Below are 10,485 nucleotides of genomic sequence, written 5' to 3'. Positions count from 1 at the left end.
CCTCTTTATCAAATCTCGCGAGGATCTCGGGTGCTCAGAAAGTAGGGGGGCACAGAAATCCACCACAGCAAGACTTGGGGGCCGTTGCTCGAGAGTGGGGAGAGTCCCGTTAGTGTCGGCGCCAGGCGAAGGGACACGGGGACTTAAAGGGAAGGGAATTCGGTCACTTCCCTCCCCACTCCACTCCCCAGGTGAGTGTCTCCGTTGCTTCTCAGCTTGTCTCACCCGTCCTCTCCTTCTCCTCCCCTCAAGAAAAACCTAACTCCTCCAAGACTTGCGAGATGGGTTCCGCCTGGCGGTGATTGGCAGCTCAGCCGCGTCAATTAGCGCAGCGGTCGGGACGAGTGGTGGGCGAGTCAGCTAATCAGAGCGTGAAGCTGGAGCGAGAACCCGCCCCCTTTCTGGATGTGGGCGGGACTTCAGGGGCTGTGAGGAAGCTCTGAGAAGGGGCCCGGGCGGTGGCCAGGAGGAGGGGCGCGCGCCCGGGAGTCGGAGTGATGGGCGTGCGAGAAGAGAGTTCGGAGCAACCTGGGTGGCCAAAGGGTGCTTCTCGCGCACGTGTATGATGGGTGTATATATACATGTGGGTGAAATGGCTGAGAATGAGAAAGACGGAAAGTCCGGGGGCTGAGGTTAATGAGGGCAAAACAGCATCATTCTAAAGGTAGGGGAGCTGGGTGGTGTTGCCGATCTCAGACGCCTACAGTTCTTGCAAAGACTGAGTGGCAGATATGTCCCAATAGAGAAACACCCCGCACTCCAAATATATTGGAGATTGTTGTATAAGTGAAATTACAATAAGGGTGGCTTAATCAATGTTTAATGGATGCTACAGGGTCAGTGAATAGGCTTTGGAGACCCCTCTTGGGTCACTCGGGAAACTCATCCCTCCCATCTTTGGAGCCCAAGAAGATTATGCAGAGAATTCTGCTGCAAATTCCTTTTGAGACACCTATGAAGTAGAAGCAGGGGTAGCATGTCTTGCATCCTCTGTTTTGTCTTCCTGGGCAGTGTGGCTGATGGGATAAGGCTTGCTGGGCTCAATAAGTGAATAGTGTCTGCTCCTTGCTGTTATTACTTGCCTGCACATCCATGAAGTAGCCATTCCCATTTGAATGTCCAACCCTTTTGAGTGGGGTTAGGGCATCTATAATGCAATATAAAATGGGTTAGGATTGGGAGAAGTGAACAGAGATGGCTGCTCCTTGAAATACTGCTGTCTTGCCTGCTTTCAACTGGCTGAGAAGGAGTGTTGCTACATTGCTATAAAAAAAAAAGTACTGCTCTCCTGGTATTAGTTAGTCCCCTGATAACAGCTATATAGGCATCTGTATTAATAAGCCTTCTTCAGCCACATCAAATGAGATTTCCCCATAAGGGAAAAACATCACTTACTGTATTTCTGGCAGAGTGATGCTCCTACATTGCTTAAGGGGATGGGTAAATGAGTGGGAGGTAGCAGGTGTTTGTTCACCTGAATTGGCAGTCAAGAATGGTGGTTGCCAGAAGAAACTCCTATAAATTTAAACCTTGTCTTTGGATTGTACTGCAGCTGGGTGACTCATGTCAGGTGTCTTTTGAGCTGCCGCTCCTTACTTTCTCTTATCTCCGTACTACTATATAAAAGGGTAGAGCTGGCGAGAAAGTGGTGATCACTACTTTTTAAAAATGGCACTCACTTGCCTACTTCGAATGGGGAGGAGGAGATGATGTTTGAGTCATGGTATGTGCCAGTAAGACAGCCTAGAAGAAGGGATAAACATGTGGTTGTGACAGCATGGAGTGTTGATGGTTGCTGCTTTGCAGGGTCAGCTAGCTAATTAAGAGTGGCATCACTGAGACCACAGCATTCTGTGGCCTTGGCAGCAGCCCAGTGATATCAGCTGGAATCAGCATGGAAAAGATGGTGGCCATTTGGGAACACTAATTCCACCTTTCCCAGCTCCTTAAGTTGGGTGCAGACATTTTGGCTTGTTTGGTTTATTTCACATCAGCAACATTGTACTGAAGTACTAACTTCAGCTGATTGGTTTGTTTATCTGAATCTACTGGTGGTCAGGTAGTTCTCAGTTGAGGCAGCCAACTTGTTATTCCCATGTTCTGTATAAAGCAAGCAAGTTGACAAAAGGAATTAATTACAGGAAGGGGTGGAGCTAAAAATGCTATATTGTGAGATACATTTTTTAATATGCATAACAGATTTAGCAACATGTTGGGGTGTCCACGATGATACAAAAGAGACCTTGCACATAGCTCCACTATCTTGATTGAAAGTGCTTTCATTTCAGTGGCAGTAGTTGCAGCTTGTGTTGTTTATAATAATAAATGATTTTTATATGGCTTGTTTTAAGAGTTCTAGATACTTCACACAGAACCTCAGCAACAACAGCAATGTAGGGAAGTATTCTAATCTAGACTGAATAGCTATTAGGAAAATGAAGGATAGTGGTTTGCCCATAGCTGCATGGTCAACTTGCAGTTAATATAAAATTTGAATTATGGATTTACAAGCTAACCTATAGCCTTTGAGTTACATTACTTTTGGTCTTGTAACTTCATATGTTGGTGGTTATGTTAAACTACGCTTCCTAATTATTAGTCCACATGGGAAAGCAAATTGACAATAATGAATAAAAATTGTCAAAATTGAGAAATATAATATTTTGTATTAACATGGTAACAAGTTCCTTTGCTGACTGAAGCTACGTGAAGCAATTTGTAATCATTTTTAATTTAAACTGTCCTTATTAACTGCAGTGGCATGAAAATCTTAACTTGTATAGTAGAGTGTTTCATCAGAAGCTTAATCACTTGCTATGCCTCTTGAAATGAAAACAAATAAGTTTGCTTCAAATAACTGAGAGATGGACTTTGCCTGAATATTCTTAAGCTTACCTTATATTTACAAACCATAGGAGAAAGGGAAAAATATTAGACTGGCAGGGGAGGAGATGGAAAAGGAATAGGGAGGCTTAAGATCCTTAATTCCTCCTTCACAATATCTTACTCCCTTTAGAACTTTCAAAGATTAGGATTTCTCAGTTCTAGACTTGGAAAAGCAGATAAGATACTAGATTCTCTCCAGCTGCAGAGCTTTGTCCTTGACTGTAGAGGACTAAAAGCTAAGAATTCTGTGCTGTCCTATTGGCCATAGGTTGTACTCTCAGATATTAATTTTTCCTTGAGAGTTGGCCCTGATATTAGCACATATTGATTTAATATATTGATCTCATGTCAGGGTTTTCTCATATTGCAACACCAAATCTTGCTAAATCAAAATGAAATTATTCAAAGCTCTTGAAATGTATCAAAAACAAAGACAAGTGATTTGATTCAAGATGTTTCCTGTGTACTTAGCCACTTCTTTGGCTAAGAACTTCATAGTAATAGCACTGTGACATGACATAGAATTGTTTGACAGCATTGAGTATAATGAAGCTGATACATACATTGAACTGTCTTTGGCCAGAAATCAATATACTGTGTTCCTAGCAAGTAGTAAGTGAGTTCTACTTGTGAATTGAACATAGTAGATGTATTGGTTGCTTGTGAGGATTTGAAAGTGTAATTTTGTAAAGCTTTGTGTTTTACAGCAGTTTTGAACCATTAGTACAACATAATGATGGTAGAAGAGGAGTCCATTAGACCCAACTATCTGTTAAATGGCATGCATAAAATGACAAACAGATTTTATCCATTGCATCCTAAGTCTGCTAAAGTGAGGTTCAATAAATTGAGGGTTTACTATATTAAAATATCCCTTGAGTTGAGCTCAACTTCTGGTGACTACATGGACATACCCATGTTGCTTTCTCAGAAACAATATGGAAGTGGCTTCCTTTGCCTTCTTCCAGACCTTTAAGGTTATTACTTAGCATGACTTACCATTGTCTTTCCTAACCTGAGCACCTTCTGACTAGCTAGACTTCCAATTTCCAGAATTCTTAGTAGGTGTGCTGGCTGAGAAATTTTGTGAGTTAATCACTTACCCAGAAAGTGTTCAGGTAGGAAAACCTGTCTTGCATCAACTGGAAGAAAATCAGGGACTGTAATATTTAAATTTTTGATAATATCTTGGTATCAATATTCCACCTATCAAATATTTCTTATATTATGTAGTGCTCTTACACCAAGTTACAGTTTTATGTTTCAGTAATGCTTAATTGGATGATTAAAAGAAGATAAATAAGTAGCATTGGCTACATAAAGTCCACATAGTTATCTGTTGCCCAGTAAGTAGAAAAGGTATTTTTATCAAGTAGGAATAAAACGCTGTAGGCTCTGATTATGATACATGAACGAGCAGATTTATTTTTAGTTCATATGCAATTATTACCCAAATACATTTGTTTATTGAACATGTTTTATTTAATATGTAATGAATAGAAAATTATTCTATTGATAGAATCAGTCAAACTGAACAACTAGAAACTGATAAGCATCATAGGAAAAGAGGCAAATTTTTGTTTGTCTCATACCAGCAGTTAAGTGGTTTTCTTTTATAGACTGTTGTGGGCTTTTTTACAAGACTTCTCTAATAGATCTACTTGTCCTTAACTATTATAAGTGATTGGAACAATTGTCTTCTTTGCCACATTTTCATTTGGATGCCACAAAGTCTGAGCTTGTCATGTAGAAGTACCGTATATCTAACCACCTGGTTGCCAGTGGGGATTAGGAATTGTTTGCAGAAAAGCGCATAGAACTTCCTCCAGACAAGTGAGCAGGCTACTAAAGAGGAACTGAGACCTTTGTCCTTTCTTTGCCAGCCAACTTAACTATTGTACTAGCAGAAAAGGAAGAGGATTCTTAACTTCCATGCTGGTTGTGAGAGAAAAGTAAGCTGGCAATAAAGTAACAGTATTCTTTTTTTTTTTCCGGTTAAAAGTGAATGAGTAAACCTTTTTGCAGCTAACAGCTTTTTGGAGCTTAATAACTATACTTGGATAGAGTTGGTTTAGAACAGAGGCCAAGTGTATGAGCTGTGGAAATCCCCAATTCCAATATTACCCTGTCTATGTACTTAAACGAGTCACTGTTTTTGGTCTTCAGTCCCCTGTTTGTTATAGGCTGGACTAGTAAATCAAACAAGATTTCAGAAGAAGGCAGTCAAAAACCTGTATCTGCATCATGACAAAAAACTAGCATGTATGTACCTATGTATCCATCAGGAGTCACATTTGACATGAAATAACTTTACCTTTTCCATCTCTTTGTAATATGCAATCTATTATACAGAACTATTGCAGAGGTTGCTTTATGAATAACTTTATTGATTAGTCAATTGACCATATCAAAAAGTTGGGCATCAGCCACTATAAGATATAAAATATAATACCATAAAACAGATAAAATACAATAAGATAAGATAAAATATACTATGGTAAAATAAAATACAATAAAATACAGTAAGGTAAAATAGAGATAAAATTGTAAGATAAAAATGCAAGATATAACAAAACTTGTAATAAAATACAAAAACAATGTGAGTTTAAACGAATTCATCACTTTGACATGCCACCCCAATGAGTTCTATAAATTGCATTCTCAGTTGGACAGCCCTAACTATAAACTTAACAGTTCTATTGACCACATATGTATTTGTGCCCTGGAGGAAGTAACATAGTCTTTTGTTATGGTCCCAGTAAGTGGTTCTGTCAATTAATGTCTGAAGGAACTGAGCCCTTGCTGGGGCATATAGTTGGCAGTTAAATAGGACATGTGCAATGTCTTCTACTTTGGATGCTCCACAAACACATGTCCTCTCAAGGTAAGGTACTTGGTGGAATCGTCGGTATTTGATCATAGAATCTAGCTGCTCAAATCTTGCTCTAGTAAGAGCTATCCTATGGTATTGAGTCAGACCCATTGTCAGGTGTTTTTCTGTTTGAAAGGACAGTTTATTCTTAGCCAGCCATTTCAACGACCTATTGTGTGCAAGTGACTCAATGTCTATTTGGGCATTAACATCCAAGATTCTTTGTTTGAATATTGCCTTGGCCTGATCTCCAGCTGAAAGTAAATATTGTGGTGAAAAGCTGAGGAATGTGATAGTTTGGAGGAGATGATCGATCCATGTGGTGGGTTGAGGTGTGCCCATCTGTTCTTCAAGGCACATTTTTGGTAGTCTATCATGTTCCATTGGGAGAATCCTCCATCAATAGTTAAAGACTTTGATTACTGGTAGACTATAAGTGGAATGGGTGCCTGTTTCAGCTCTTACCACTGCTGCGGGTATATTCCTGTTGGTCCCCAGAATGGTTCTTAAAAAGCATGTTTGATTTTGTTCAAGTAAGGAGGCCTGTGATAGGCCCCACAGATCAGCACCATATGTTAGTACGGGTACTATTTTTGCCCTGTGGACCTTCAAAATGGAGAGCAAAGAGCAAGGGTGGTTGTAACTAAGTAGTTTAATTAGTGTTTTAGAACTTGCTGTGGCCTTTGTAGAACTTTGCTTGTAACGACTAACCCAGGGCCCTGTATCTGTAAAAACCACCCCTAAATATGAGAAGGAGTCTATTTGTTTTATAGGTTCCCCCATCCAAGTGCCAATTGTATTTGGCCTGTCTTTTCCCAAAAACCACCACTTTGCATTTGGACTTGTTAATATTCAAAAAGTTTGAGGCGCAGTAAGCACCAAATTTCCCCATCAGTCTTCTCAGGCCTACTTTGGAATGTGCCATCAAAACCATGTCATCTGTATACAAGAGGATATTGATATGTCTGTTAAGGATCTTTGGCATGTGAACATCCATAGAACGGAGGAATCCTGGAATGTCATTAACATAGAGATTAAACAACATTGGGGCCAAGATACATCCTTGTCTGACACCTAGAGAGCCATTGACTCCAGTACGGACTTTCAGGCATGTATTTGTATAGAGGGCCTTTATCAAGTATAAAAGTCTGGGTTCCATGTTTAACTTGGCCAGCTTTTTCCATAATATATCTCTATTTATGGAATCAAGTGCCGCGCTTACATCAATAAAATATGTAAACAAGTGCCTTCCATCAGTTGTATATTTAGTGATAAGATGGTGTAAAACAAAGCAATTGTCTATTGTGGAGTGCCCATGTCTAAACCCAGCCTGTTCTTCCACTAGTATATTTTTCTCGATTGCCCAGTCCTCTATTTTTCTCAGGAGGTGTTTTGCATACATCTTAGCGGTAATATCAATAAGGCTTATGGGTCTGTAATTTTTAGGGTCTTCCTTGTCTCCTTTTTTGTGTATGGGAACTATTATGGAGAGTTCCCATAGAGGTTACTGAAATAATTAAATGTAGCACTTCAAGATATATTCAATACTATTTGTAAATACAAAGAGGTAAACTGATACTCTATATCGATATTAATTCTGTGTACATGAAAATATACCTTTGTGAAGCCTGATTCAAAAGGCTGGCTGTACATTATGTTCCCACTCATACTTGCATGTCAGCTGCCCTAAGCATATTGTGCTTCTGTGGAAATATGTTTTGAATTGAGCAAGTATTTACAGATGACCAGGTAAGGGAAAACATTCCCATCATTTTACAAGGTATTGAATTGTTGGATTCTTGAACGGGGCATCCCAAAATAGTGGCTGAGGGGTGCTACTGTTTATTCCAAGGATACTGGTCATGTAAATGCTGGGATCATAACTAAATTTTCTTTTCTGATTCTACAATGAGCAGTGCAGTTGCACTGTGCTGACAGCTTATTACAGGTATAGCTAAGATTTTGCAAGCCTGTTCAGTTGTTATAGTGTGTGGAGTAAGAGACTTACGCTATGGTCAAAGCCTTTATAGATGGTATAGATTCAACAGGAAGTCTTGGATTGCACTATGAGTTAATTTGTGTTCCTGGTCATCATAGTTGTTATGAACAGGTTTGGGAATGACAGGAGCCTTGTTCTTTCATATGTTGGAAATCTCAGACTAATGCCTAAGACTTTCATGTAGTTATCATAGATTATTGGGGCCCTTAAGTAAGGCTTTCACTACTGTACCAGTAATCAACATAAGTTTTTTGTGCAACCATCTAACAGTGTTCCTGTTTCAATAATACAAATGTTATTTCCTGTATTTATATTTTATTGGAATTTCTTCCCAGTTACACTTTTGAGAAAAATCCAAAGTAAATAAAATTATAAAACAAAATGGCAAGGGTTACAATGTTAAAATAGTAATCGAAATAACAACAATATAGAAATTTCCTCCCTGGGTAGAAATTCTTCTTCTGAAGAGCTAAATCTATATAAGTATGAATTTGGTACTTTTCAGTATGTATTGAAAGGCAGTATGGTATTAGCCAATAGCAATTTAACTAGATACTTGAAACTTGTTCTAAGTAAGACATGAATTCTCTTAGTTCTATGGCCTAATGGGGCTAATTTCTGCTTTATTAAGTCTTAACAAGGGAACAATTATATATTTTGACTCATAACAGTTATTTAAATGAAAGCACTAGATTCCTATTTGAAAACCCTGATTAGATTTATTCACAAATTTTGTCTGTGAAGTACAGTTTGAGCTAAATTTGAAGTTTACCCTTCCCATTTGAATTAATTTAAAAGCTTCAGAGTTCAATATTGCCTACATGTTGTTGTTTTGTTGTTTATTCGTTTAGTCGGTTCCAACTCTTCATGACTTCATGGACCAGCCCACGCCAGAGCGTCCTGTCGGTCGTCAACACCCCCAGCTCCCCCAGGGACAAATCCATCACCTCTAGAATACCATCCATCCACCTTGCCCTTGGTCGGCCCCTCTTCCTTTTGCCCTCCACTCTCCCTAGCATCAGCATCTTCTCCAGGGTTCCTACATGTTAGTAAAGCTTTAAGCAGTCAAATCTGTAGAAAAGTCTTCTTTTGCTGCCTTTTCACTCCAATCCATTATCCTCATGGCTTAAAGAATTGGAAATTGCACACAAAATTCCAATTAATTAAAGGCATAATTGTGAATATGGTTTAGCTAAGATAGTCTCTTATATTTGGTTCTGACAGGTTTTTTTTTTTTTTTGCTGAGTTAGTTGACATAATCTCAGAGATAAATTGAAAAATTAGTATTAGGTTTTGCTTAGTGCATCGATGTGTTTGTGGTAGTTCAAGGAAGGTTTGTATGTAGCTTTATTTGTTGATACAGAAGGAAGGATCTGGGGCTTTCTTGTCTGCTTTATGAAACATACTTTCGTTATCCATAGGATTATCTTAGTTTCTGCTTTAATATTATTTAGCTTTTTTCCCTGGTCTTTATTTTTACACAATAAGTAATAAAGATCTATTACAATAAGTAATAAGTAATCAGGATCTGTTTGTATTTCTGGAAAACTTGTGAGTACCAATGTCATATATTGTGATTTTCAAGTGCCTTTTTAAAATGAGAGCCAAAAAAAGGATATTTACTATCATATTATATTGTGAGTTGGGAAGTAGAATTCTGTGTGGACTGAAAAACATTTGTAGGTTGGTAGCAAATATTTGTAGGGTAGGGTAGCACTGTCAAAAATGCTGCAGGTGGGGCTTCTGGTGGGAATGGCGGACTGAATGGCTGTGCCCACTGGTTCAGCGGGTGGACATGACAACACAGTAACTTTTTTCAGGCTCAGGCAGGTTTTCCTGAAGCCCAGAAACGTTCTCCAGATCAAGGAGAATAACTGGAATCTGTCCTCCGGATGGCTGCTTGCAGCCAGAAGATTGCAAACAGCATTTTGAGTTCGACTGTAGCCTTAGGGACACTAAGACCATCCACCCCATTTCTAAATCACCTCTCTTTCTCTCTCTCTCTCTCTCTCTCTATATATATATATATATATTTAAGTGTATGTACCCCAAGAGAGGCTTTCTACAGTGCGGAGGAGCTGGTTCTCTTGGTGCTTAATGTTATTTTTGGGATTATTTTTTTTAAAAATTATTTTTAAGTTTTGGATTTTGTTTTCCTTCCAAATATAAAGGAGGATTGAGAGTAACCAATTGTCTTCCTGTTATTATTTTTGTATTAAATTTGAAGATATTAGCATTTTCCTACACGTTGAATCAGCTGATCTGAACCTTCAGCTTTCTGTTTTCACTTTCCCTTGAGAACTGTCTGCTCTCTCACTTTCGCTTTATGTAAGCACACTCCAGAACTCTTCCATATCTTCGACTTTCGCTGGTTAAGCTCCTGGGGATGCCATAATCTATTGCCTGAGACATGGAGGATTTCAAAAACAGATTTTTTCTGACTTCCACCAAGATTTTAAACAGATTTCTTCTGACTTCTGTCAAGCTTTTATGCAAGATCCAGGAGATTATGGAAAATACGAGATCTAAAATGTGCCATCAGGTTGGGGATGTGGTGGATGAAATTGAGGAATTTAAGAGCAATAGAAAGGGTTTTTTAAAGAGTGAGATTAGGATTTTTATCAAGATGCTGGATGAAGATTGGATAGTGGAGTTGGAGAAATCTAAGGGAAAGAGTGATCTGCAAGCCATAACTAAAATCGATCTGGTGGAATGCCATGAAAAGAAC

General features: G+C 38.9%; 1 protein-coding gene across 1 annotated transcript in view; it reads left to right on the top strand.

Moving 5' to 3' along the window:
* The first annotated feature begins 13 nt into the window (after window positions 1-13).
* ATF7 (activating transcription factor 7) overlaps window positions 14-10,485 on the top strand; it is a 125,607-nt gene continuing 115,135 nt past the window's right edge. The window contains exon 1 of the mRNA XM_063293840.1: window positions 14-191. The gene's annotated coding sequence lies outside the window, so the exon portion shown is untranslated. The remainder of the gene's footprint in view (window positions 192-10,485) is intronic.

Source organism: Candoia aspera, chromosome 2 (assembly GCF_035149785.1).
Source record: "Candoia aspera isolate rCanAsp1 chromosome 2, rCanAsp1.hap2, whole genome shotgun sequence".
In the NCBI taxonomy this organism is placed as follows: Eukaryota; Metazoa; Chordata; class Lepidosauria; order Squamata; family Boidae; genus Candoia; species Candoia aspera.
The sequence above is the reverse complement of the archived record's forward strand: the minus strand, read 5'-3'. Positions and strand labels throughout refer to the sequence as shown.